General features: G+C 40.6%; 1 long non-coding RNA gene across 1 annotated transcript in view; it reads left to right on the top strand.

The window, feature by feature from the left end:
- The first annotated feature begins 2135 nt into the window (after positions 1-2135).
- Positions 2136-24223, top strand: part of LOC142046657 (uncharacterized) — a 121515-nt gene continuing 99427 nt past the window's right edge. Inside the window, exon 1 of the long non-coding RNA XR_012655663.1 lies at positions 2136-2275. This is a non-coding gene — a long non-coding RNA (uncharacterized LOC142046657). The remainder of the gene's footprint in view (positions 2276-24223) is intronic.

Raw genomic sequence — 24223 nt, 5'->3', positions numbered from 1 at the left:
TATCACAGACCATTGGGCATATTTACCTGCTAATAGTCAAAGATCAATTGCCAAAATTAAACTATCCTATCATACCGTCCCTTCCATAAACTTATCAAGCTTAGTCTGAAAGCCAGATATGTCTTTTGCCCCCACTACTCTCCTTGGAAGGCTGTTCCAGAACTTCACTCCTCTAATGGTTAGAAACCTTCGTCTAATTTCAAGTCTAAACTGGTTGTTTTTTGTTTTGTTTTTGAGCGTCAAGTTACAATCACTCTTCTGAGAGTAGTAGTATAAATAATTTGTTTCTAAGTTATTTTTTGAAGGACTGAATTTGTCTCCTTTTGGCCTATTGATATAGGTGCTAGGCTATTTCTTTTCTGTAACTTTTTTTGTTCATCTTACAGTAATAGTAACTTAATTCTTTTTTAACTGATGCACAGAGCCCTCTCCTCAGTAACCACACTGGGAATTTTGCCAGGGCAAGGATGGTACAATGAGGACTGGATTTTGTAAAGTCAGATTATGAATGGGTTTATATTACGCACTATATATCCTAAATACTGAGTAGTTCTTCCCACCCTCTCCTATTCATTTCCCTTTTCTCCTTTGTCTGATACAGTGCTGTAATAGCCTAGTACACAACCTAATAAAATATCGGAATGTAGAATAACAAGCAGCAGATTTGCTATTAGAAAGACATTTGACATTTTAAAAATCTATTCAGTATTTTGGATGTCTAGACAAAGCTGGTGGCACATACTATACAGTCCTCTAAAAGTATGTAAAAAGCTTCCTGGCATGCAATATGGTCATGAAATGTGGTCTATCTTTTAAATTAAGAAGCAGAGAATAATCAAACTGGTAATTTATCAGATTATAAAGAGATATGTTTAGCAAATGAGTTAACTCACCCTAATACTAAGATAAAAAATGTGATCCAGATTAGAAATGTGCTGAAAATAGACACTAGCTGAAAACTTCTGTCTTAATGATGGTTCATACACACTGGGTACGAGCGGTGACACGATTGAATCCTGCACAATCCCACATTAAAACCACCTGTGAGTAAGAGCACAAATGTTTATTACTGATCTTTAATCTCTCAGAGAAAGAAATAATTCTACTGAAACTGATTTTTCCATCAAGTTTTGAACGACTTTTTGGTGAATATAATGTTGGTTCTGAGGATGTCCTATGACTGTATCTGTCCTGTGCATAAGATAACAACCTTGTAGTCTTATTATGGTTACATTGGGCAGTTCAGAACTGTAGGGCCAAATTCATGGTGCGGCACTAGGATGGTTTAGGGAAGGATTTGGCTTGTACTAGCCAAGTACAGTTTACTTCATAACTTTTTATCTTAACTTGAAAGTCCTAGGTCTCAAAAGAAACCTATTATGATGCAAGGACTACCACTCATATGGAACTTATGTGGTTGTCATTGGCACCTTCTCCTTTTGTAAAAGGTGGTAAAATAAACAGGAAAGTATAGCAGAGGATGGACTTCATTATTCCATAAACTTCCAGGATTTAAGGCATGATTATGTACATATTAACCTGAGCATCACAACAACATAAACAACAGTACAGGCAACTAACAGTAAAGCATTGTCAAGATTATTTTTGTTAATTACACTATTAACTATGGAATTTCAGGCACATGTTTGGATTACCTACTCATTTCAATACTTTCCTGTTGCTGATCTTTTCTAGCAGCAATTTTTCCAGTTACAGGAATTGCTGGTGCTATGCCTGGAGACACTCAGCCTTTAATTCAGGTAGGAAAAGATTCTGTAAGATAGTTTACATAGCCATATCCTCAGAGAGGCCTGCTGCATAGCATACCGTTTTAAGGTTTAGCAGAGTACATACCGTAGCTATCGGATGTAGACCATCTCATCTACATGGCGGCTGTTTAACTCTTGACATAAACTGTTCCTTCCAGCTTGAGCAGAAAAAATACACATTTGCTTGCCAAAGCTGTGCAAACACTTTCAGCTAAATAAAACTAATCAATTATGTAAAAGATGAGACATTTTAGAAGCAAGAGGTGGAGGAAGGGAAAGGGGCCAGGTTTATTTTTTTCTGTGATCATTTTTGCCTAACTGTACACGTGCAGTGGAAAAGCAGCTGTTGAGACTGATATTGTAGTGATGCAAAAGCAGGGAATGGCTTTTCCTCTCTTGTTTTGAGAAGTAAGACTCTCAATGTTGAAATACAAGTAAAATATTTCTAGGAGCACATGGTTTCTCAGTCTGAAGATGGAAGTAGAATGATGGTAGCTTTTGGTGGGGTAAGTAGAAATAGTGCTTAGCATTTACCTAGCACTTTGAATGGACAAAGTTCTGTTGAAACATTGGATAATGATATTAAACATATGTACAATTATAATGAAAATATTAGTGGAAGCACTCTGCTTATAGGTATACCAATTGTATTTACACCACTAGACCTATGAGTAGTCAGAGCATTCTGGAGAGGGTCAGGCAGTTCCTTGCTGGGGCTCCCCAGAAGTAATTAACTTGTTCTATATAAATTTAAAATGGGATTATTGGGTCCACCAGCAGCCTTCTCTGGTGCAGAAGTGAGCCCATCTGCTTATGTTGCCAACATTTAAACAACTCTGTCAAGCGGAAGGTCTTCAAATGATGTGGGAGCTTCTCTGCTGGAGGACTTTTTGTGCATACTGTGAATTTAAAATTATTTCTCAGTCTTTTTTCTCCAGTTATCTAACTACTGTATAGAATCCAGTGTAATATAACACAAGATCTCAAAATTCCCACACTTAGTGGAATTATGCCAGGGAAGTACTATAAAATAAAAGAACATAAATAGATTTAAATCACTTAACTTATAAATTGTGTCTGTCTGCTTTAATTCTTCTATTCCCATTTTCTGTTCTTCCATATCTGACCCAGTCTGTTAATCTCTATTTTCATTTTTTATTTTTTTACTGTTTTCTTCTATTCACTTCTTTTTTTCTTCGAAGAGCAATGTTGTCTTCCTGCTCATTCTTTCTCTTTTTTTATTCACTCCATCCTATTATTGCCTTCGATCTCTTCTATGTTATGTTGTCCATTACCTGTTGCTCCCCTTCTCTTCTTTCTGCCCACACTATCATCTTTGTCTCATCACTTATTCCTGCCTGTATTTCATTGCCTCTCTGTAGTTCTCCCTATTTCTTTTCCATCACAATTAGTGCTTTATCAACACTAATTAATTATCACAAAGAAACAGCTGAGTATTATTAATCCCACTAGATAGGAAAATTAAGCCAGAAAAGCTTGATTAAGAGCACAGGGTAGAGGTTGGCCAGGGAGAGAATACAGGAGCCATAACTCTTAGTCCATTAGACCATGCTGCCTCTCCCACCATCCAGAAATTACATGAATAACTCAGCAGAGGAGTTGGCATGTTGGCAGGCTGCCACCTGTTGGCAGGAGGGACCTTGCAGAAGGCCTTGTATCATCGAAAGACGCTTGAATAGCAATTGTCTCCCCTCTTCTCTCAAACTACTGATTTTTCTGCAATTACACTCCAAAATGGAGTAATTCGTAGGTTTGGATTGTGTGAGCCCCAAAGGCTAGCAGTGGGTATCATGTAGAGGCACCTTGACTAACCTGGAAAAATCACCAGGTCAAATGTTATGTTTGCAACAAACAGGGATAGTTTTATTTTTTAAATGAAAGGTGAGATTAACTTTGACATTTAGTTCATTTTATTTAAATTGGTTTAATGTTACAGAACATGCAGAACAAAGTATCAGGAAGCTAACTTTCTCTTTTGTGGTTTCCTCCTCTTCATTATATTTGTTTCCTTGGCTAGTCATAGTTCAGCCCAAAGTGTATGCATGAAGACCCACAAGTGTTGTTCATGTGGTAATTTTGCTGCCTTTATGAGTAAGTGGAAAATTGAATGGCCTCTGTTCCAAATCAAGTTTATTAAAAAAAGCAGAGTAATAAAAGGTGGGAAATGCTTTCTCTACTATGGATTCCACTATTTATTGTGATTTAAAGATTTCATACAGTGCTATGCATGCACAGTTAAATTAAATGCACGGAACCAAGTATATTGGCTAGTCTAGTGCTGGAAACCCAAAGAAGGACATGAATGTTATTTTGGTTTCCTTCCAGTAGGGATCATATCTCTCATTTTTTGGCCCTGTAGCCTGAACAGAATCTATTACAAAGGTTGAACCACTGATTTCACAGTCTGATTTACCTTTGGTTGATGTACTACACAAAACCTCGGAAATGAAAGCAGATTCTTTGCAGCTTGTGGGGGGTGAGGGGAATACAGTACACTCTCTTCCATACCTGAAAGAAAATAGGGTGGCAACATCGTAGTGTGTGTATGTTTTCTCATATCTTCAGAATGTGGCTATAACTGGCTGAATTGGAATATTTACAAACAAATTATAGTATGTCTTTGTGTTTAGTAGACACACCTGGGACTCCGTGTCCATGAGAATGGAGAACAGTGATACTGCTTAGTATATGAACACAAGACATTGGTGTGGCTGGTTCTTTACATTCTAGAGTGTGCTTGGAGAGTTCCTGAAGAAAACCTTTAACTGCCCACAGATCTGGTGGGACAAAGTCTATCATACCATATGCTGCTCATTTGTGGAATTCCCTTAAAATGAAATTATGTGGGGTTCAGACTGTTATTCCTCTCTCCCTTCATTTAAAACAAAAATCGAGGTTGAAAACTTATTTTTTTAACTTAGCTCTAAGCATTTAATGGTTTTAGTGCTAGATCCCTGCACTCCAGTGTTGTTTTATCTGCTGGTTTGTTTTCCTTGTGATGCTCTAAATGAAAAGTGCTATAGAAGCAGACTGTGGTAGGTGGTAATAAATTAGAGTCTCACAAAGTAGGACATTGTCTAAATGGAATGAACGGATCTAAACTCCAAGGTTGTCTGCTATAATGAGGGATAGTTAGGAGATAGGTTTAGGGTTATGACATTATACACAATTTTCACTTGGCTCAGTCCTGTTTCCATGGCAGTGAGTATATTTAATTATTTACTAGTTTGTTACCATGGATACTGTATTTCTGGTATTTTTTACATTATTAATGTCCTGAAGTATAAAGAAGCATTGAATGACTTGATTTTTCAAGCAACCTTCATTGGCTATTAGAAAATATGGTAATAAAAATCGTACTTTTCATCAACTCACAGTTGATTTTAAACAAGAGCTATTAATTTAACTGAGTTTAAAATAAATAAATATTTCAATACACTGAGATCTTGACTCCAGATCCTGGATAGGAGCTTGGCCTGAGTAAACATGGTGTAGTAATTGTAGTACTAGCTAGCTCTTAGAACTTCTATTTTTGGCCCTTGGATAAATTTCAGTGTAGGGCCAGGTAGATAGTTTGAGTGGAATGAAAATCCAGACCTGCTCAAGTGAGCAGCAGTTGTTTCTACAGAGCACAGCACTAACAGTGTCAGTTTGGGTAGGCCTTATGGCATCATGGTCAATGAGATGGATGGGATGCTTCCCCGTGTGCTAGCCTCAGACAAGCCCATGATTCAGGACTTCATCATGCAGTCTCAGCAACGCATTTCCAGAGCATGGGGAGGAGTTTGGATTTACTGAACTTTGTTGGTAACATGTGACATTCCTTAGGCTTGCTCATGCCTATTTCAATGTTATGCAGTGGATTTGGTAGGGGGTATTCTCCAATCACCTAGTGAGTTTTCAAAATTGTGTGTCTCCATTTTCTGTCCCAACCTCTTGTTAATATTATCATTAGACCTGATCCTGTAAAGTACTAAGTACCTATGTGCTCTGAACTTCCACTGCAATCAATAGGTATTGAGAGCACTTGTACTTCCCAGGAGATGTGCTTAGTCATTTACAGGATCAGGCTATTTATGACTTGCTTGGTTCCTATTAGCTTCTGGACTGGGCTAGTCTCGTATCTCTTCTGATAGCTTAATCTTCCATTTATTCTGCATTTTATTTCAGTACCAGTACTGTAGTATAGGTACATTCAAATAGCCTAACCACAAAAGATGCTAAGTATCCTCAACTGCTACAGAAACCAGAACCTCAGTCAGGTCATGTTTATAATACAGCGCTGCAGAGTTCTCCCATCAACATAAAAAACCCACCTCTGCGAGTGGAAGATGCTATGTTGGTGGGAGAAGCTCTCCCACCAACATAGCGCTGTGCACACGAGTGCTATATCGGTGTAATTCATATTGCTCAAAAGGGTGGAATATTCACATCCCGAGCAACATATGTTTTGTCGAGATAGACTGTAGTGTAGACATAACCTCAGTGACTGTAGTGGGAGTTGAGCAATCTCAGTTCCTCTGATGATCAAGAGGGACAACTAGCAGGAGATCAAACTGAATTGTAATATATACCTCAGTGTATGAAGATTATAATTTGAGAGCAGTCTTGATTTGCTCAATATCTTGCTGTGTATACAAGGAAAATTCTACATGTCAGTCTCTACATGGAATATATTATATTGTTAAACAAGCAAATAGCGCAATCAACTTCAAGAGACGGCTTGATTTGGTTTGGTCAAAGATCAAGAGAATGCATGGGTGGGGTTTCTAGTTTTATCCAAATCCGTACACCCTTCCTCATTTCTAGCCCCTACAGTGATGCACTCTCTTTAGATCAGTATTTATGTCGTGGGCAGCTACCCACCTTTTCCTGGACTTAAATTTGCACTTCTGTCAGTTTCTTAACCTTTATGAGCTGAAATATTCCTCCACCCCACATAAAACTCTCACATGTATATTCCTGAAACTACTAAAATAACAATTTTCAGCTCCAAATTCTTTATAGTTTGAAATAAAATATTTGAGTGATAAAATTGAGTGTTTGAAGCACACCTGGAATTAGAAGAAAGTGACAAAAATGGTATAAAACTATGCCAATACTAATCTCTTAATGACATTAATCTGTTAATTTAGAATGTCATCAGAGAAAACAAAAAGCATTGCGGTCACTGCAAGAAACTGAAGAAAAGGAAACTGAAGAGATTAAGATCCTCTACCTTGCCTCTGGCTCTGCACAGATGAAGGAATGTATCCATGCAGACTCAGCTGCCTAACTCTGTTGCTGAAATAAAAAACCACCACCACATCCTCCTTCTCTTTCCAAAGCAAACCCAGCTTTTACCCTTGTCTGTGTGTTCTACATTTTTTCCCTGTTGGATGGGAAGGGTCCTACTTTAATGTATTTTAATTACCCCTAAGGGTATGTCTACAGTGCAATTAAAAATCTGTGGCTGGTCCATGCCATCTGACTCAGGCTTGAGCTGCAGAGCTGTTTAATTGCAGTGAAGACTTTCAGGCTCTGCTTGCAAGCTGAGCTCTGGGACCCTCCCACCATGCAGGGTCCTAGAGCCCAGTCTCCAGCCCAACCCTGGAAGTCTACACTGCAGTTAAACAGTTCTGCAGCCTGAGCCCCACAAGGCCGAGTCAGCTGGCACAGCCAGCTGCGGGTGTCTAATTGCACTCTAGACATACCCTAAGATTCCTCTTATTTCAGCCGCATCTATCTTGAGTTCTTCTTCTAACTACAAATTCTTTCAGTCAAGCAGGAGTGGATGCTTTGGAGGTTGGCTCTTTTGACTACTTTGGAACTTGTCAATATTGCTCCTAAGATGGCTGGAGGTATGGCCAAACTTTTTGAAAGTTTAATGTGAGATAATTAGTTGCTCCAAAGAGTTTTAAGGACTGACCAGACTTCCATAAAATTCAGTGTTTTAGATGGGTGCTTAGTGACTCAGTTGATTGTTGACAGCCCTCGTAAAACCTTTGTTAAAGAAACAGTTTAATTTTATTTTCACAAAAATGATCTAAAATTCAAAACAGACAGTTATAAAAGGAAACCATGCTATTTGAATTTGATGAAGATAAGACTAAGTATTCTGTCATCTGCATGCTTCTGATGCCTTGATCTGGAGCATCTCACTCTCTCTGGCCTTGTGTATATAGGAAAATTAAACAGTTTAATAGTGTAGTTATACAGGTATAACTTCCCATGTGGACACTCTTATTCCAGAATAAGAATGGCTATTTTGATTTAGCTTAAACCCCTCCCCAGGCGACCCATCCCCTTTAAAATTTAGTTTATCATACTTATTCTGGTATATCCACATAGGATATACAACTATCTCAGTTTATGTTCACACCATGTAGACAAGGCCTAACTCTGAAGCCTCATATATGTGTTGAGCAGGAGGGAGTGATGGGAGAGAGCATTCTGGTATCCCAAATAAGTGGTTAGCATTGATGGATTCCAAAGAAATCACCATCCATTTCTCCTTGGCTAAAGAAAGTCATTCCAAAGTGGGCATTTGAAGAACAGAAAGAACAAAGAGGTGTTGAGGGGTGAAATGTCGCTGTTGTCCTAGGAAGAACCCCTATAATTATATCATACATACACGCATGTGTATACATATGTAGATATTAATATATAATCTTTGCAAAAAAACCCAAAAAACATAAACAGATCGTAAAGTTGAGAAATAGAGCACCATAAAGTTGAGAAATGCAGAATTAGGGTTGAAACCTCAGTAATAACTCTACTTCCTTGTGATTATGCCTCAGCATGGAGTCACTCTATCAATATTTGTTTTAATTATCTGCCAATTAATACAATGGAAACTGTAATGTCTTACACAGCTTTATATATAAGTTGATGTAAGAGATCACCATTGTCAGCTGCCCTGGGGCTGCTTTGTACCACACTGGTACATGATCCTAAAGTTGGCCCAGCCAGCCATGGAATGATCACCCCAACCCCACCAGCACAGGAGGAATCTCTGGTAACACAGAGCCAGAATAACAGCTTCTATGCCATCTCCTTTTTGAGTGACAGTTTGGGGCAGCGTAGACACTTCCCTAAGCCTTGATGATTTCTGGTTGCCAGAGCAGCCCCTTTGGACCATTGCCAGCTGATGTAAATTAGAGCAACCCTCAAACTGTTATAATTTACACTGAGGGACTGGCCCAGGATCTAAGGAGAACAGCGATGACTTCATGGCTCCCTTTTGGTTCTGTGGTGCAACCCAAGAACAGGGCCACAGTCTTTAGGCTTGACTAAACTTGTACATCTCAGTGAGATCTATAAAACAAGCCATGTTTGTGGAAAATCCTTTTGGTAGTTTTAAAGTTATGAATGTTCAAATCATAATTTTATTTGATTTTTTTAAAGAAGGTTTTTTCTAAGGCAACTGTGTTTCATTTTAACTGGATAGCAGTTCATATTTCTCCCACTATTAAATAATGAAAGCTCCTATAACCAAATGGCATAGGGCAGAATGTGGATGTTAATAAGCTTTTTACAGTTTTGGCTCTCTCTCTCTCTCGCTCTCTCTCTCTTTTTAATGGAAAGATACTTTTTTTTCCCCTTTCACTGTTTTGGCTAGTGTCTTGGCAGCTTCCACACACACTTCAGGCACACCGAGTGACAGAATTTAACTGAGAGACACATGGCAGTAGTGATGATCAGAGTCCCACAAGAGAGACAGCTGCAGCACATTTCATGCAGTTGAAATTTCTGAGCAGCAGATTGGATACTCCATATCCCTGGTGTGTAAGCCTATGTATTCTTCGGATATTATCTAGCTATTACACAGTATTTTGTGTTAGTTCCAGTGGTTTATGGTCTGTAGACATCTAGCTTGGAGAGAGAAGGGAAGTTATCCTTTCAGATAGGGTAACATAGATCACACAGTAGAATAGCAATGTGTGTGAAATATAATATGAGAGGCCTGGAATCTCAAATAATTTCCTACAATGGTGTGGGATAGAACATCTCTCAACTCTGTTTACTGTGTTTATAAGGTTGTCTCATAGCCTTAGTGTTTAGTCTCAGAATGGTATTAATCGTAGTGCCTTTGGTTTTTCCACTAAAGATTCCAGCAGATCACAGCTGATCAGTTCAGCCTTACAATTCTATTCAAGTGCCTAAACAGTGACTCCAGAACAGTTAAAACTTGGCATTTTGTAGTCCTTTCTTTTTCTCAGTTGTTCCCCCTCCTCCCCGAGGTGGCTTTGAGGCAAGTTGAGCTAAGCCTTGCCTTTGAATTAGCAGAGATCCTTCAGCTTCATTGATAAGCTAGCAAAATAAGAGCTAATTAGTGATCCAGCTAGGTGTAATGGGGCTTTATTGGAAGACTGACCCCAGCTGTTAGGGGTGCTAGAATAATTTTTATAGTGGGAATGCTAATGATGGAAACTATGTTGGTTTTTGTTATTACTATCTCAAAGCAGGGGCTCTGGTAGCACTCTAGTTCCAGCAGTACTTGTAGCTATGTTTGTGAAGGAGGGAGAGCCCTTCTTAAACAGAGCTTGGAATGGACTAGATAAAGGAATACCCGAGAGAGAGGAACAAGGGGCATTCCCCTCTAGGAAGAGTCTGTCAAGGTCCAGGTGAGAGTAGGCTTCTGAGTGGGAAGCACTAAGATAGGGCCTACAAAGAGCAGGGAGATCCTCAGAGGTAAATTGCTTCAGTCCCTGGCAATGGGAAGCAGTGGGGGAATCCTGCTGAGGAAGAAACTGTTTAAGAGAATCATTGAAGGGGCCAGTAAAGAGAAGATTTCAGTCAAGCCTGAGAGGGCAGAAGAACTATAAATATGGACATTTTCTGTGAATTTCATGTTGGACCTTCACTTATCCCCCCAAAAGGGAGTCAACTGTTACTTGGCCTGGCTGGAGGGCTGAGCAGTAGAAGACCCAAACAGAGAGTCAGGAGAAGATGCTGACTGGGACTGGCCATTTGGGGCCAAGGAAACGGCCACCAGGCCAGAGCAAGAGGCTAAGTCCCCTGCAACACTGTGCCCAAGCCAAGGGGGTGCCTTAGAAGTGAGGACATCCATGCTTTGAAATATCCAGTCATACAAAGTAGTTGACACAGCTTGGCTTGTCTACATATGCCAACATCTGTCGGATGTTTTCTATTTAAGATGGTTTCAGACTGCAAAGGATTATTTAGATTTGGCTGAGAATGTGAAAAGTCGTGTGTTCTACTATGTTTATGATGGCTGATACTTCAGTGCCAGTATCAAATCAGTACCCTATGATTATCTCAAGTCAATCCTGCTGTAGGGAGAGGTTTTGTTTTATTTCTTCTGTGGCAGTTTTTGTACTGAAAAACATGAGTATTGAAGCACTTTTTCTGAAACTTAAAAGAAGATTGGCTTTCAAACTTGTGTTTTTCATACAAGTAGCTGACTGCAAAGTGACTCATGGACTTGCTGTGTAAAGTACCTTGGACTCAGAGAACTGGATAAGCTTTTTCTACCAAAATGGAAATATTTTCAGGGCTACAGTAAGGGTAGAAGAACCAAATTTGAGGGTGCAAGCTGTGCCCTCAGTGGTTTCTGCTTGAAGTAGAAGAAATTCTATACTATAGAGTATTTAATTTTACTCATCCTATATGTATATGATTTACCTTATATGGTAACTACAGTTTGTATGCATATTAACATTTTTAAATTTAGTGGTTTTTTTTGTTTTTTTGTTTTTTTGGTGCCTTTTCCCTACTCTGAGTCACCATCACCAGAAGTAGTCAGCTGTCATACACTGAAGGGAAAGATTACCTCTGGAAGGACAAACAATTAGAGTGCAACCTGATTTCACAAACAGTAGTTGTAGTAATATCCACAATCTAGGGCCAGGTCTACACTGCGACTTTAAATCGGTTTAATGGCCGATATACCGATTTAACGCTGTATCCGTTCACACGACGTCGTCATTAATATCGAGTTAAACGGCTCCTTAAATCGATTTCGGAACTCCTCCCAAACGAGAGGAGTAGCGCTAAATTCGATAGTGATAACTCGGATTAGGGTTCATGTGGACGGAAATCGACGTTATTGGCCTCCGGGCGGCATCCCAGAGTGCAGCACTGACCGCTCTGGACAGCAATCTGAACTCGGATGCAGCGGGCAGGTAAACAGGAAAAGCCCCGCGAACTTTTGAATTACATTTCCTGCTTCTCCAGCGTGGAGCTCTGATCAGCACGGCTGGCGATGCAGTTTGAAATCGAAAAAGAGCTCCAGCATAGACCGTACGGGAGATACTAGGTCTGATCGCTGTATGGGGAGACAAATCTGTTGTATCCAGCTCCGTTACAGAACACGAAATGCCAAAGCGTTTGAATAAAAAACTGCAGGATACACAGCGCTGCGTGACAAGCGTAACGGGAAGCCAGAGACTCAAATGGACGCTCATGAAGGGAGGGAGGGGGTACTGAGGACTCCAGCTATCCCACAGTCCACAGCAGTCTCTGAAAATTATTTGCATTCTTGGCTGAGCTCCCAATGTCTGTAGGTTCAAACACAGTGTCTGGCGTGGTTCAGGGAACAGCTCCTCAGTTTATTTCCCCCCACCACCACGTGAAAAAAAAAAGGGAAAGATTGCTGTGCTATGGCGTTTGCTCAATGCACTCCGCGAAAAAGGCGCCAAAGGGTTGTCTGCTGCCTTCACAAAGGGAGGGGTGAGGCTGTACCCAGCACCACCCGGGGCAGTGTTTTCTGCCCCATCAGGCACTGTGCTCTCAACACGGAAGTGGGAACTATGGGATAGCTGAGGAACAGCTACCCACAGTGCACCGCTCCTGAAATCGATGGTAGCTTTGGACCATGGACGCAAACAATCGATTTCGGGATCCCACTGTGGACGCGCTAAACCGATTTTATTAGATCTGTTTTGTAATATCGGTTTAAGCTAATTCGAAATAATCGTGCAGTGTAGACGTACCCTAGGAAGGAAAGGAAAATCAACGGGGGGCTGGAAAGGAGAGAGAACTGCACATACGAGAGTGAAAAGGTTAAGAAAATGGAAGGGGGAATAACAGAAGAAAAGAGAACATTAGAAAGAAGTGGAAGAAAGGAAGCTAAGAGGAATAGGAGAGGAAAAAGTAAACAAATTATTCAAGAAAAGTATATTGGTCAAGTTAAGGCAAAGAAGATAAAGGAAGAGAGGACAAAAGACTGGGAAAGGAAAGGCAGTAACAAAGGAAGGCAGGTGGATTTAATTTAGTTCCCATTTTGGCTGTTCTCACATGACAGAATAGTATATCACCCATCTGAAAGTGGACTTAATGGTTAAGCTAAGTCCAAGTGTATTACTTGATATGATTGAGCTGAAGGACATTTCATAAAAGCACATGGATTCAGATGGGATTAATGGTGATAAAAGATGCAACCTATTCCACCCACATAAAACTTAAGTAATAGAGCCCTATCTGGGTAGACTACAGAAGAGTAATATCTACCATTTACCTGCTAGGACATTTGTGTGGTGCGTTTGATTGATCTACTGGATCTGTGTAAATGTGGATTCTGCAGCCTTTCTGGCCCACTGCCTCTTAGCTTTCCATCTCAGGCTATCTGGGCCCTGAGCAGAAACACTTTCAATGGTGTGTAGGAGGTGGCCAGGGTGCCCTGCAAGATGCTCCCCTACTGGTCCCCCAGCCATCCCTACAAAGTGGTGGAAAGGGCCTTATGCTGTTTGTTTTTGTTTTGTTTTGTTTTGTTTTTTGTTTTTTGAGTGTCACAGATTTGTATCACCTCAAGACACTGGCATGGGTGTAGTTTGGGAGGTTTGGGGGCATTGCTCCCACCAAATTGTAAGTCTCAGGCAGGTGTGGAATTTGTTCCGTCCACACAGTCCCATTGGCCTAACTGGAGCTGCTCCCTTCTTTAAATATAGAGGTCAAACTACACCTATGCCACAGTAAAAAGACCCCAGCATAGGCAGAATGCAGGACTACATTATTTAGGCCTTTGTCAATGAGACTACTGATGTACATAAAGTTAAGCATATACTTAAGTGATTTGCTGGATCAGGGCCCCAGATTACATTTCTTGAGAGCAATTTATGCTACAGAAATGAAGACGTTTGAAAACACATGGAAACCATTTCTGGTTTATATTAACGGGCTTGCTATTAATGCATGAAAATGTAATACTATGATAGTTGTTGGAAAGCCAACAAGGGAAAGTTCATCTTGAAGTCAGGCTTCCTCCATCAGGTCAAATATTCTAGCTGGTGTTTTGTTGGGTCTGTTTGTGCATGTTCAGTTCTATTTTATCTCCTACAGAAAAGTCCTATATAACTTAATAGAAACCTTTAGAGAAACTATAGTCATTCTGAATCCTCTTGTAGAATTTGAAAAAAATCCTTCTATAATATTTTAGAGTGATCCAAAAAAATCTTCTAAAAGGAGATCATTCTGTAGGTTTTCAGAGTAGTTATTGTAGAATCATATTGGTATAGTCATTGTTAAATTCTAAGATTTTTTTCCATAAAGGATTTTTTGAATGGGCTTAGGAACTGACTAATGCTTGGGTGTTCTCTGAGTCACATTGGGCTCTGACCATACTTTTAGAAGTTGAGAGTGGTAATTACACAGAGCTATCTGAGTTCTGTAGTCTGTTTAAAAAAGTTTTGGACAATATTTTTAAAAATCAGTGATCTACATTCACCTGTGGAATACAGCTCAGCTTTGCATATTGAGGCACACAGGATGCTGTTGTAGTATTTAGTCACAGCCCTGTTCTGGAGCAGTACAAGAGTGCCTCTTTCCTGTCAGGCAGGCACACAATCTCATGGAACTGTGGCAGGCACATGGGAGTGCAGCCACTGTTGCACTCACAGCCCTGGTCTACACTACGCGTTTAAACCGATTTTAGCAGCTTTAAACCGATTTAACGCTGCACCCGTCCACACAACGAGGCCCTTTATATCGATATAAAGGGCTCTTTAAACCGGTTTCTATACTCCTCCCCGACGAGAGGAGTAGCACTGAAATCGATATTACCATATCGGATTAGGGTTAGTGTGGCCACAAATCGACGGTATTGGCCTCCGGGCGGTATCCCATAGTGCACCACTGTGACCACTCTGGACAGCAATCTGAACTTGGATGCAGTGGCCAGGTAGACAGGAAAAGCCCATGAAATTTTTGATTTCATTTCCTGTTTGCCCAGCGTGGAGCTCTGATCGCAGCGGGTGGCGATGCAGTCCCAAATCCAAAAAAGCTCCAGCATGGACCATACGGAAGATACTGGATCTGATCTCTGTATGGGGAAGACAAATCTGTTCTATCACAGCTCCTTACAGAAGACGAAATGCCAAAGCGTTTGAAAAAAATTCCTGGCTACACAGTGCTGCGTGACAAGCGTAACGGAAAGCCAAAGGATCAAATGGACGCTCATGGAGAGAGGGAGGGGGTACTGAGAACTCCAACTATCCACAGTCCCAGCAGTCTCCAAAAGCATTTGCATTCTTGCTGAGCTCCCAATGCCTGTAGGGTCAAACACATTGTCCGGGGTGGTTCAGGGTATAGCTCGTCAATTACCCCTCCCCACCCCCGTGAAAGAAAAGGGAAAAATCGTTTCTTGACTTTTTCAATGTCACCCTATGCCTACTGCACATGCTGCCGTAGATGCGATGCTGCGGCAGTGAAGAGCAGTATCCGCTCTGCTCCCTCCCCTGTGGCAGATGGTACAATAGACTGCTATCTGTTGTTTCATCAGCCATGGAGTGCTCCTGGCTGGCCTCAGGTGAGGCTGGTCGGGGGTGCCTGGTAAAAATAGGAACGATTCCTGGTCATTCCCAGTAGATGGTACAGAACAGCTGGTAACCATCTTCATCATAGCAACTAGGCTGAGCTCCATCAGCCCCCTCCTTTCATGTGTAAAGAAAAGATTCTGTACTGCCTGGACTCTCATAGCAGTGGGATGCTGGCTCTCCTCTCCCTGCAACCGTTTAATGTCCTGCCTGGACTATAGCAGCTGGAGCGTGCCTCCTCCTCATTCTATCTCACTAACAAGTCAGTGTTTCTTATTCCTGCATTCTTTATTACTTCATCACACAAATGGGGGGGGACACTGCAACGGTAGCCAGGAGGGTTGGGGGAGCAGGGAAGTAAAGGGTGTGGTGTTTGAGGTTACCTCCTAGAATGGCATGTAGTTCATCATTTCTGTGGATCTGACATGGAGCAGCTGTTGCTCTCTGGTTCTCTAGTACACTTGCCCCATATTCTAGGCAAGACTGACTCTATTTTTAGATACAACATAAAGGAGGAAATGGCCCGGGGAGTCATTCCCATTTTTGTCTTTGTGCCCCCGGCCGACCTCAGCCGGGGGCATCCATGACAGCAGCAGACAGTACAGAAAGACGGATAACCGGCATCTCATTGCCAATTTACAATGGTACAGCAGATGGTACAGAACAACTGATAACCATCTCTGCTATCATGCAATGCAAATGAATGCTGCTGTGTAGCGCTGCAGTACTGCCTCTGTCAGCGGCATCCAGTATACATATGGTGACAGTGACAAAAGGCAAAACAGGCTCCATGGTTGCCCTGCTATGGCATCTGCCAGGGCAATCCAGGGAAAAAGGGCGCGAAATGATTGTCTGCTGTTGCTTTCCCGGAGGAAGGAATGAGTGATGACATTTACCCAGAATCATCCACTACAATGATTTTTGCCCCCTCAGGCACTGGGATCTCAACCCAGAATTCCAAGGGGTGGAGGAGACTGTGGGAACTATGGGATAGCTACAGAATAGCTTCCCACAGTGCAACGCTCCAGAAATCGACGATAGCCTCGGACCATGGACGCACACCGCCGAATTAATGTGCTTAGTGTGGCTGCGTGCACTCGACTTTATACAATCTGTTTTACAAAACCGGTTTATGTAAAATCGGAATAATCCCATAGTGTAGACGTATCCTTAGAGAAGGTTCAGTGTTCAATCCCTTCTGTGCCTGTGCTGAACAATGTATGGTCACGAACCTGTCCATCCTCCTGGGAGAGGTTGATATCCGCGAAGGTGTTTTCACTCTGGTGTCCTAATGCTGTGTATTTAGGAGTACAAAGAGTGTGGGGCAAGAATGTGGAAACAGACTCCTTGAGTGCTCTCTTCTGTTCACCAATGCACAATCTGTCTGATCTGTTCCGTTTGCAATTCTAATCAGGCCTGAAAAGCTCTGCAGCATCCAGGCATTATTACTCACATAGAATTGTTTCTCTTTTGACCTATTTACCCAAATTACTCCAGAGGGTTAAAATGCTTCCCAGTGAAATTGTTGATTTTAAGTGTGCAGGGTTTCATGCAGTGTCTGAATGCCAAGTAGCATGTACCAAGAGTAATGCCCAATTCTACTGCTAATTGTTGGATACTGATCTTCTGCCCTACACTCACCTGTTTGGAATTTAGTTTAAAATAATCCTTTTCAAAATTCCTCTTGCAGTGTAGTCTTAAATTTTCAGCACATGTTTTGTGAAATGGCAGGAAAGAAAACCTTTCTGCTGAGCTGGCAGCCCCACATGTGTATTGAGAAGAAGAGAACACCACTGATAATAACAGACTTGGTATGATCACCCTTTTTAAAGGCTTTTAAAGGGAAAAGGAGGAAACATTTTTCAGTCAAAATGAACCATATAACCATATATGTAATTACCATTCCAGCTGTAAATAAATATATCCCAGCAGTGGTTAGAAGAGGGTGTCTCATTGTGCAGACCATATGTTTTCGCATCAATTGTCTCCTCTCTAGAGGATGATATAAACATATAGTTCGCCTTAAAGTTCAATAATCACCTGTAAATTTGACAGCGTGGCGTCCATATTTACTCTTTCAATTACTTCCAGATCCAAACGCTTACTTTTCTGATTGACTTTCCTACAAACTCAGATAGAAACTGAAAGTGTGTTCTTTCTGTATTTCAACCTGTCATTTATTATAAATATTATGCATAGGCTGATAGTTCTGTTGATGATGTGTGAGTCAGAATAGTATCGAGCTCGCTGTCCCATAGCTGCATTGGCTTTGCATGGCTAAAAGGTGTAAAACTTTTTTTTTTTTCAGTAAAGTACTGTCAGAAAATATGACTCAAGATGCAAAGGGAGCAGATAGTTGCATAAAACTCAGTAAGTGCCATTTTCACTAGAGATGGAGACCAAATCAAAATAATGGATCTGAACACTTTCAGGCTTTGAGGAGAGAGTCCAGAATCCAGATCCAGACTGAAATTTCATGACTGAAGCCTACCTCTCTAATGAGCCATATCAAGACTCTTGATCCAAAAGTGCTCAAACTTTGGAATGTTCCAAATAATGATCTGTAGCTGAACTGTTCAGCTTGTGCTCAACTCTAATTTTAGGCATAGGAAGTACTCCATATCTGTCTGAATATTCACTTTTTAAAAATTAATTTGCTTTGTCCATTTGCATACCCATTGTATTTCCTTTAGATAAGTATTCTAGCAAATAAGATTATTGCCATGAGTAATGGTGAATATTAATTGCAAACTCAAAATTCACTTTCAATCGCAAGTATGTGAACCTTATTCTAAGGGTTACACTCATCCAAGAAGAGCTCTGTGGAGCTCACAACCTTCTCTCTTTCACCAGCAGGAGTTGGTCTAATAAAAGATATTCCCTCACCAACCTCATGTCTCTGCTCAGCCAATCAGGCAGTTGTGACCTACACATCGAATCAAACTAACCAACAAAATTTGTCTAATATTGAACATTCACAACATACTGAGAATTGCCAGAAATTTTTCAGTGACTAATTTCAAACAATGAATACAGTCAAGAAAATCCTGGTTTATGGCTTTTTGTTTGTGAATTTGTCAATGCACAAAATATTTGTTAAAAATTCTTCTTTCAACTCCATCTAATTTTTACACAGCCACCCTTTCTGTGTGACAGTTTGTGCCCCGAAATCAGCAGCTAGGTAATCGCTGCAGAGTTTTGTGAATAATGTGACAGACAGAAAAGAACCCCCTCCTTTTTTTTCAGCAGTTGTAGTGGCATCTTAAGGCCCTGTGAGCTGAGTTCCTAAGGGGGTGGGAGGGAAGTGGATCTCCATTTGGCCATTTAAGGGATTGTATGTATTTAAAGTTTCTGGGAAAAAAGAGGGTTTCTTGCTCAATCCTCAGTTATAGCAGTAAACAAAAGATGTAGCTAAAGAGGCCATGCGGTTGGTTTTACAGCATTCCTGTCTCTGACGTAGTTTAGAGCAGCTTTGGGTTTCCAAGTGCAAGAGTCCACCTGTGGTCATTGCATGATCAGGGACTTATTTCATTGGCATTGTGCAATGTGGGGTTTCCTGGAGAACAGACTATCATCCTTCTGCACAAAACCATCAGGGCTTGTTCGTACTATAGCTAAATCACTCTTTAAACTAAACCACTTTTATGGGTAACTCTTTGTCTGTGCTCCATTGGGCTTATCACAAAAGGGTTTGTTTCCTTCAATTATTTTAGTGTGGACACAAATCACATTAAGAAAAGAAGCACAGTTTAAAAGTGATTAATGCGGGTTAAAAATTGTAGAGATATCAGACAAAGTCTGACTGTTCTGAAAAATTCATTTCAGGAAACAGTCTAAGCCAATGCCTGCCCTATAACTTATATACCCTTCCTAGACAAGCTACAGCATCTATTACCCAAGCCTAATTCTACTTGAAATCAGTCGTCTTCCACTGGTAGGTTTCTTGAGCACACGAATCTCAGCAAACTGAGTCTTGTCAATGCTTATGAGATAATGCACCAGCATGGCCATTTAATATCCAGATTTATACATAGTGGTGAAATACTATCAATCTATTAAATAAGCACAGCTGCAAAAAAATTGTAAGTAGTTACATTACTGCTTTGGGTTTAGCCAACTGCCCATTGGCTGTCTAAATGAAAGAACTCTGTTATTCTATGTTTCCTCCTGGCTGATATTGCAACTGAAAGAGGGAAGAATTCCAAGTACAATATATCTTTGAGAGCGAACCCTCAACAGGAACACATTTATTTTATAAAACACATTGAAATAATTACATTAATTTATCAGAGAACAAATACACGTCCCAAACTGAGTGCTCCTACCTGTGCCAAGAACATCTGAAGCGACACCTTGTGCACAAGGGTCACCATAGAAGACGGTTGCTTTGCCCAGCATTTTGTAGCAGATACAATCTGTGATGCTCCATGGCGATATACTATTTGAATAATAAATAGGTATCCAGGCACAAGGACTCTGTCTTTAGAGTCCTAGCTTCCCCTAACCAGTGTCACCTCCTTAAATGACTTATCCAGATTTTATCTTGTATTAATGTGTTGGACAGTAGTGCTATACTTTGATATAACAACTTTCTTTAATACTTAAACATTTTGTAAGTGAACCCTCTCATTGTGCTGTTACCTTATAGAAAAAGATCCAGAGACATGTATGCTGCAAAATAAACCCTGGATGATGAAATTGACCTCTAATGCTTCATATAGATGTGTGTGTGCACAACTCTTGGCGTATTAATATTTTTAAAAGTGTAAGCATACCTATAATTACAAAGATACCATGAGCATAATGAATTTTCAAAAATTTCATTGGATTTAGGTAAGAATTTTGGCTCCTGGAATTTATTATTTTGCAAAACTTATACAATTTATAAATATTTTCATGTCTTATAAAATTTGCAAAGGAACCAAGGGAAATATTGCCTATCCCTACACATATTGAAATGAGCTGAAACATCTTCTAGGCTAGATAGATCACTTGCCTGATCCTGTTTGGTAAGTCTTAAGCTTTCTCTCAGCCTTTTGAGGTGGAAGGCAGGAAAATCCAGGGAAAAGAGCCTGGACTAGGAATCAGGATGTCTGTGTCCTGTTCCTGGTGACTTACTATCTGACTTTGAGCAAGTCACTTAACCTTTTTGTACCTCAGTTCCACATCTGTAAAATGTGGCTAATGATGCTTACACACCCCTCAAAAGTAACTTGATATGTGTATTATGTTAAAGAAATAGATGAATTATTATTTGAGCATCTGTCTGCATCCCTGGATTGTAAAAGGCTTCATAGATGCGTAAGTACCATTATCCCCATTTTACAGAAACTGAGGCATGGCCTGTTATCCAAGGTCATACAAGTCACTGGCAAAATCAAGTCAAGAACCCAAGTTGTCTGGATTTCAGCCCCCTTGATCATTCCCTAGGTTAGAACTGTTTCTTCACTACCTTCCTCTAGTCACTTGGGAAAATTCTGGATCTACTGAAGTCAACAGTAAACTCCTGCGAAGTTCAATGGACTCAGGATTTTACATTTAAAACCTTGTCTAGAGTAAGTAAAAATGTCTTTAAAATTTTTGTTAGCTAACACAAGTTGAAACTTAGCAGAATTTAACACCTTTAAAAATGTTAGCTGGTCTTGCTAAATCAAGGACCTAGGCTCCCTTGGTGCCTACCATTTACAGTTAAGATGGTTTTAAAGATGTTAAATTGTCTATGTGAGGTGCTAAGTAGTGTTTCAACTTGAATTAGCTAAAGCAATTTTAAAAGAATCCTTTTTTCTATTCTAGGTTACACCTAGTACACTACTTAGAAGGAGATCCCTGATGAAAAGTGCTTAGTATTATTAGTAGAGCATCCAGGAGGATCCCAAAGCATGAGTCATGTGCTCTGTTTCTTTAAATATAAAACTATGGATATGTGGCTAGGAACTTTTATAATGCATCATGTTGGAGCTTTGAATTAGTACTGGTATTATGCCATAGTGGCTCTTTTGGTCTGTTTGTTTTGTGGTACGAGCCCCAGTCATATATTAGCATCCTTTTTTGCTAGATGCTGGACAAACACAGAACAAATAGATGGTAGCAAGACTCAGTACAATGAGCTGGAGCAGAAGTAGCAGTAACAGGCAGTGTAAGCCAGCCACTGACTGACAAACGTAAGGAAGAAACTTCCTCTATGAGTAAGTTATTCTGGTATGGGGTTTCTTGTGCTTTCCTCTGATGCATCTTGTAACCGACTGCTGTTGGGAGTCCAGATTTTGTTTGGCAAGTCCTAGGCTTTCCTTCAGCCTCTTGAGATGGCTGCATGGTAGCAGGAGAAAAATCTTAAGTCATGTCTACATTCAAGTAGAAGGTGCACATTTCAGCTTGAAGTGTGGACGTACCTTTAAGGATGTCATCATTTCTCCATATGCACTAAACACTTATCTCAATATCTCTTCTTTTCACAGGTGAAAGCAATAGAAAATGAAAAAAGAGCAGGATTAAAAGAATTATGGAGAGCAAATTTGGAGGCAGTTTAGAAAGAAAATGAAAAGGCAACGTCCTTCACTTTAAAAGGAAAAGGAATAAGGGCAAGTCTGCAAGAGAACTACTGCTGCTCTACCTGTATGCTCCTTGATTATTTTTCCCTTCTACAGAAAACTCTTGCTCTTCTTGTTTTTTCACTTTATTTTTCCTTTTCCCTTTATACAGTGGAAACTCTAATTTCTTTTTTAGTTTGGTGTGAGATCCGTGCTCTAACTGAATGTGCCTAAATGGTTTTTGTAGGTTATCCAAATGTCCTTTGAAGGCTGCTACCCACCAATATAAGGGATGTAGTAGAACTGCTTGGCTAAATGGCAGACTTTGAAGGAAGTAATTATGTTGGCTGACTCTGATTGCTGCTTTTTCGCTGCTGCTTCAGTAATTAAACATGTTATTTTAACTACTCCAAGGACCAAACTCTGAAATCTTTGCTTAGCAAGACTCTCGTTGATTTCAGTAAGTTTTTCTTATGTAAGAACTGAAAAAGGACTTCAGCATTTGTCTCTAAATGAGGTGTCTGGAAGGTGTGTCATTTTCAAAATGATAATAAAATTTGTTTAATTTTTTAAGTAATAGACACATAGAGGGATTTCACTACTTTATCTCTAGCTTGCAAAACACATTATGGAGAAGAAGTTGGTGGACATAAAGGTACAATAAACCATTGGTTTGTCCTCAAAACTCCAGCACCAGAACTGTCTTTTCAAGTGTTTGTGAACTTTAAAAAGTATGTGTTCTGTAAGCCCTGGCACGTAAATGCGCACAAGTATTCTATTTATCTCTACTTGTGTTAGCAATTAAGATAAGTTTTCACTGTAAACACTGAAAAGCCAACACAGCTGGAATCTCTGCTGGCTCAGATAATCAACAGAATGTTATCAAAGGGTATGAATACACTGCAATTAAACACCCATGGCTGGACTGTGTCAGCTGACTCACACTTGTGAGGCTCAGGCTATGGGGCTGTTCAGTTGTGATGTAGACAGTCAGGCTTGGGCTCCAATTTGAGACTGAAAGTCTACACCACAATTAAATAGCCCTGTAGCCCGAGCCCCACAAGTGAGGCAGCTGACCTGGGTCAGCCATGGTTGTTTACTTCTAGTGTAGAAATACCCAAAGTTACTGTAAGCTTTTTGTCCGGTGCAGAGTAATAGTCCGACTTCAAAGCACAATGGAGCCCTGAGCTTAGTTGATCACTAGGAATTACCATAATGAACATAAATAATAACTTGCGAAATCTTTGAGTGATGAATGTGTACAAATAAGGAAGAACTCAACCTGACACTCAGATCTTGGGTTGAGGGCTTGATATGACTGTTCTTTGGGCGGGTGCCCAGAGTGGGCTGTGTGAGGGTATGCTTACTGTTTCTTTAGAAGTGCAGTAGGAAGATAGCCATGAAAGGGGACTGGTGAAGGTTAGAAACAGAAGCTTTACAGTAAAGCAGAGAGACAAACTACATTTAGGATAATATTGCCTCCCCAATTCTAATTAAGTTCCTTAAGTTTCTTTTTCAGTATTAGGGGAAAGTGACTCTTTCTGTGATTATTGTTGTCACATGACACAAGTAGGCCACAGCTGTAGTTTCTACTGTCTCACTGTGTGAGGCTATCTAAAGGAGGGGGATGCAGTTGAGTGTATGGGAGGTGCACACCTCACCTTCAAGTTTGGTGTTTCCTGGAGGTATTATGCCTGCCAGGGGGACAATGTTCCCAAGAGCTCTAATTGCAGCAATAGTCAACAGATGAGCCCTGTGTTGGCCCCTGTAATAGAAAAAAGGAACTTGAACCTCTAGTAAAGTGGTCATCCAGAGATTAATTGGGTTACTCAGAGTATCATAGGTGGAGCCATGCTCCATGGTGCTCTTACTTCCTGTTTAGTCAGTTTCCTCCCCACTATCACACACACTCTTTATGTAGTTGAACAAAGCAGCACATTCCCAACTTGCAGTACAGTAAGTAAAGTAGGGTTCTTCTTCGAGTGCTTGCTCATATCCATTCCAGTTAGGTGTGCGCGCGCCGCGTGCACGTTCGTCAGAGAAACTTTTACCCTAGCAACACTCGGTGGGTCGGCAGGTCGCCCCCTGGAGTGGCGCCACCATGGTGCCTGATATATACCCCTGCCGACCCAACCACCCCTCAGTTCCTTCT

This window comes from Chelonoidis abingdonii, chromosome 4, assembly GCF_003597395.2.
Source record: "Chelonoidis abingdonii isolate Lonesome George chromosome 4, CheloAbing_2.0, whole genome shotgun sequence".
Taxonomy (NCBI): Eukaryota; Metazoa; Chordata; order Testudines; family Testudinidae; genus Chelonoidis; species Chelonoidis abingdonii.
This window is presented reverse-complemented; position numbering and strand designations above follow the sequence as displayed.